Raw genomic sequence first — 6,000 nt, forward strand, 5'->3', positions numbered from 1 at the left:
TGGAACTCATCAAATACAGTGGAATGTCAGGTCTTAAATGGCTACACAGGATAATTGAAATGGCCTGGGAGTCGGGACAGGTTCCATCAGACTGGACAAAAGCAGTAATCACACTAATCTTTAAACATGGAAACAGAAAAGATTGTAACAACTACAGAGGTATCTCTTTAATCAGCGTTGTGAGTAAAATCTTCTCACGTATTGTTGAAAGGAACGTGCGAGTATTAGTTGAGGACCAATTGGATGAAAATCAGTGTGGTTTAGGCCTCTTAGAGGTTTTCAGGACCAGATCTTTAGCTTACGGCAAATAATGGAGAAGTGTTATGAGTGGAACAGGGAATTGTATCTATGCTTTATAGATCTAGAAAAGGCATATGACCGGGTTCCTAGGAGGAAGTTATTGTCTGTTCTACGAGATTATGGAATAGGAGGCAAACTTTTGCAAGCAATTAAAAGTCTTTACATGGATAGTCAGGCAGCAGTTAGAGTTGACGGTAAATTGAGTTAATGGTTCAGAGTAGTTTCGGGGGTAAGACAAGGCTGCAACCTCTCTCCACTGTTTTTCACATTATTTATGGATCATATGTTGAAAACAATAGACTGGCTGGGTGAGATTACAATATGTGAACACAAAATAAGCAGTCTTGCATATGCGGATGACTTAGTTGTGATGGCAGATTCGATTGAAAGTTCGCAAAGTAATATTTCAGAGCTAGATCAGAAATGTAAGGACTATGGTATGAAGATTAGCATTTCCAAAACGAAAGTAATGTCAGTGGGAAAGAAATATAAACGGATTGAGTGCCAAATAGGAGGAACAAAGTTAGAACAGGTGGACGGTATCAAGTACTTAGGATGCATATTCTCACAGGATGGCAACATAGTGAAAGAACTGGAAGCGAGGTGTAGCAAAGCTAATGCAGTGAGCGCTCAGCTATGATCTACTGTCTTCTGCAAGAAGGAAGTCTGTACCAAGACTAAGTTATCTGTGCACCGTTCAATCTTTCAACCAACTTTGTTGTATGGGAGCGAAAGCTGGGTGGATTCAGGTTACCTTATCAACAAGGTTGAGGTCACGGATATGAAAATAGCTAGGATGATTGCAGGTACTAGTAGATGGGAACAATGGCAGGAGGGTGTCCACAATGAGGAAATCAAAGAAAAACTGGGAATGAACTCTATAGATGTAGCAGTCAGGGCAAACAGGCTTAGATGGTGGGGTCATGTTACACGCATGGGAGAAGCAAGGTTACCCAAGAGACTCATGGGTTCAGCAGTAGAGGGTAGGAGGAGTCGGGGCAGACCAAGGAGAAGGTACCTGGATTTGGTTAAGAATGATTTTGAAGTAATAGGTTTAACATCAGAAGAGGCAAGAGTGTTAGCAGTGAATAGGGGATCATGGAGGAATTTTACAAGGGGGCTATGCTCCAGACTGGATGCTGAAAGGCATAATCAGTCTTAAATGAAGATGATGATGATGATGACCTATATTATGCTATTCCGTATCCCAAATCCCAAAATCAATGAGGTGCAATACCAAGTGCAGGTCAGTTTCAGAGGTACCAGCCTCTAGACATGGTTTCCAAGTAGCCTGTTTAGCCAGCTTGTAAACATTCTCATTTCCTAGGATTCCAACATGTCCCAGGGTCCAGACACACACCACTGAACAACCAGACAATTCCAGGGCATAGACGGACTCTTGCATCGTCACTACCAAAGGATGGCAAGGGTATCACTGGTCAATAATGTGTAAACTACTCAAGGAGTCACTGCAGATAAGGAAAGACTTATCAGAGCAGGAATGGATATGCTCAAAAGCCTGGGATATGGCCACTGGCTCTGCAGTGAAAACACTGCAGCCATCAAACAAGGAGCACTGTTCAATATGCCTGTGTGAGCATAAATGAAGCCAACATGACCGTCAACCATGAAACTGTCAATGCAGACCACTTCAGAGCCCTGGGAAGCATCAAGAATCGAGGGAAAGTGACAGCAAAGAGCCTCAGGAGGAATTGTCTGCTTAGGGCCAAGCAAAATGTCCATAAAAGCTGCGGTCTTGGTTACTTTATTTTACTTTTTCATGTCCGGAAACCAGGTCACAATATTTCAGCCCAGTATATGGCCATGTCCAAGGCTTCTTTCTTGTCCAGCCATAAATCTTGGGGGTTGCACCTGTAAAGGCAGTTTGGGTAGGTGATCAGATGCTCCACATCCTGCACAGCACCACAGTCACACTTATCATCCATGATTCCAAGACCCCACATAACCATATTTGTCTTCACTGGGGCCATCCCTGTCCTGATTTAGTTCAGTTTCCTCCATGTCTTCCAGTTTGTGCTGAATCCACTGGGCACTTTTTGTGCAGGTGGGTAAAAGGCTGGTGGTTCTTCTATTACCATGGCTAAGAACCTTCTATTGGATTTCAATCACCCAGATTTACACTCACTGCCAAAAAGAGGATGCTGCTCGTCAATAGTTTATCTGAGCCTCTCTGTGAATACATGTGATGTTCTCCAAGAATTGGGATTTGCAAATCCGGCAGCTCTATATAGTTTTGGTAGGGAAGTAGGTTTCATGCATCCCGTTGTTAATCAATATGTTTCATTAAGACTTAAGTCGGCCTTCTTTGCATGGTTTGATTTGGACCATACAGGGTATGCATGTTAGGCTGTAGAAAAGCATAAGGCTTGCATGGTGGTTCTTAATATGGAAGGTTTAGCACCATTTGCTATTAGCTAGGTTCCACAGAATATTATTTCTGGCAGTTACTTTTTGCCTTGTATTTTCGCAATAGTACTCGTATGTCAGAGATCTATCGAGCACCACACCCAGGTAAGTTGGTTTATCGGTATGCTCCAGTGCGGTATTATTCCAAGAGATGTTAAATTTATGGTTAGCTTGCCAGGATCCAGACATTGCTGAGACGAGAGGATGGAAAAAAAAGGTTAGTAGCATTTGAAATGTGGATGTGGAGGAGAATGGAGAGGATAAGCTGGATGGAAAGAGTGGGTAATCAAAGAGTATTGGAAATAGTTGGTGAGAGAAGATGTCTGCTGAAGGTTATAAGAGAAAGGAAAAAGAAGTGGATGGGACATTCATTAAGAAGGGAGTGCTTGCTAAGAGATGCTTTAGAAGGGCTGGTTTGTGGGAGAAGATTGAAAGGAAGAAGGAAATACAAGATGATAGATGACATAAAGAGAAGAGAAAATTATGTGGACCTGAAGAGGATGGCAGAAGACTGGACAGCCTGGAGAGCTACCAAGTGAATACCTGCCTTTTGGCAGAACACTGATGTTGATGATGATGCCAGGATCAAAGGTGGAAGGGGCTGACTTGTGTTTTGGACGGGCTTGGCTTAAGAAAGTTGTTTTTACAATACTCTGACATTTTCCTAAGAGCTTTCTCCACCTTCTGTTCTACATCCTCAAAGGTCCTCCCCTGTCCTGTAATTGCCAGGTAACCCACAAAGAGAAAATGTTTTGTATGCTTAGGCATTGGTTGGTCATTGGTGTACAGATTAAACAGGGAGTGTGCCAAAACACTTCCTTGGGCCAGACCATTTTTCTGGTTTCTCCATCTGCTCTTTTTCCAATTGAGGGCAACACAAAATTGTCTATTTTGTTATAGAGACTCGATAATCTTAACAAACTGATGGTCTCTTAGTTCATCGTAGAGCTTCTGGAGCCGTAGCCTGTGGTTAATTGTATTATATGCAGAGCTAAGGTCAACCAGGGTTAGCCCTGTTATCTTTTTATTTTCGTATCTTTCCTCTGTGTTCTGTTAAGCACAGAATTTGGCTAGTACATGATTTTCTAGGTCTAAAACCAGCTTGTTGAGGAATAAGTTTCATCCCAATAGAGTCTGTCATATGATTTAAAATAAGTCTCTCATACAGTTTGTAAAGATGACGCAGGAGAGATATTGGGTGATAGTTCTTTGGTGAATCAGATGCCTTCCAGGTTTCAAGAGTGCCACTAACCTTGCCTTCCTCCACATCTTGGGGATCTTACATGTTTTGTGACATTGACTGAAAAGTCGCAGGATCCAGTTCTTTGCGCTGGGTCCAAAGTGGTCTAGGTATACACCATGGAGGTGTATGTGAATGGACCCAGAAGAGGGGTGGTAAAGGAAAGTACTCTAATTCAGACAGAAGAGATTGGATGCGAACAGCAATCATAATCCCTGACCTGGGCTGCCAATGTGGGAGATGAACTGCCGTAATTGGGAAAAGGAGACAGTAATTTGGATGCTCAGGAGGGCTACAAATGCACACAGCATAATTGGCAAGCAGTTGTCAGTGCCTGGTCTGCAAAGGAAGGACCCCAGGTTTCATCCGTAGGCTTATCACTGGACTCGTCCTAAAAGCTCCCATTGCTAGTTGAACCCCACAGTGGTGCACTGGATCCAACAACCACAATGCTGAGGGCACCACCGAACCCTAAACCAGTTTCCCATAGTTAAGGCATGACTGAACAAGGGCTCTGTAGAGCCACAGCAGTGTAGAGTGATCTGCACCCCAACTGGTGTTGCTCAGGCAGTGGAGGGCATTAAGGTGCTGTCAGCACTTGCACTTAAGCTGACAAAGTGAGGAAGCCAAGTCAATTAGGCATCAAAAACCAGTCCTAAGAATTAATATGTCTCCACTACAGTGAGTGGATCATCATCAAGATAAAGTTCTGGTTCTGGATGAATGATATGAAGCCAACGGGAGTGCATGACACACGACTTCATGGCTGATAACTGGAAGCTGTGGGTTGGAGGCCATGACTGCGCCTTTTAAATGACTCCCTGTAGGTGCTGCTCAGCAACACCATACTGGAGGAGCGATAGGAAATGCAAAAGTCATCTGCATAGACAGAAGGTGAGATGGACAGCCCCACAGCTGCTGCTAGACTCTTAATGGCCACTAAAAATAAAGAGACACTTAGTACTGAGCCCTGCAGGACCCCATTCTCCTGGATATGGGGGGAGGTACAAGAAGCACCAATATGGACATGGAAAGTACAGGGCAACAGGAAGTTGCGGGAGTGGGCCCCGGAGACTCCACTCATGTAATGCGAGGATGTGGTGCTGACAGGTTTTGCCATAGGCTTTTCTAAAGTCAACAAAGTTGGCTACCAGATGTTGGCATCTGAAAAAGGCTGTTTGAATGTCAGACTCGAGGGACACTAGGTTATCAGTTATACAGCAACCCTGGCAGAAACCACCTTGGCATGGAGCCAATAGCCCCCATGACTCCAGGAGCCAACACAACCACCGATTCACCATACATTCTAGCAGCTTACAAAAAGAACATTGGTCCTACAGCTATCCACATCAAGCATGTTTTTACCAGGTTTAAGCACTGGAATAATTATGCTCTCTGGCCATTGTGACAGGAACATGCCATCGCTCCAGATGCAGTTGAAGGAGGTGAGGAGATGTCACTGGTAGTCTGACAAGAGATGTTTAATGGGTGTGACTTGGCCCAGGAGCTGTGTTTGGGCATTGTGCAAGACAAGGACAAGGTTCCACTCAATATATGAAGTGTTACATGGTTCACTGTAGCATGTAGTGAACAAGAGGAGTTTCCCTTCCATCTGCCGTATGAGGGTACAAAAGGTGGTAGATAATTCTCTGATGCAGAAGCCCAAGCATAGTGCTCAGCAAAGCACTCGGCAGTTGCGTTTGTGTCAATAGATAATGCTCTATTGCTGGATATGCCAGGGACACCTGTTGGAGTCTAGTACCCAAAGACTCATCTGATCTTCATCCAGACTTGCAGAGGTGACCTATTTGACCCAGTGGTGGGGACATACCTCTCCCAACACTCCTGTTTCCATCTTTTTATGAGCTGGTGAACTCAGGCATGGAGCCATTTAAAACCTGTTAGGTGTTGCACTGATGGTTGCCAATTATGTCACTTTAATGGCCTCCATGATTTCCAGCTACGACTGTGGCACTGTCTTTTGCCACAGGCATCCTGAGGAATGAGGGATCACATTTTCTGCAAGCAGAAAC

Source organism: Schistocerca gregaria, chromosome 2, assembly GCF_023897955.1.
Source record: "Schistocerca gregaria isolate iqSchGreg1 chromosome 2, iqSchGreg1.2, whole genome shotgun sequence".
NCBI lineage: Eukaryota > Metazoa > Arthropoda > Insecta > Orthoptera > Acrididae > Schistocerca > Schistocerca gregaria.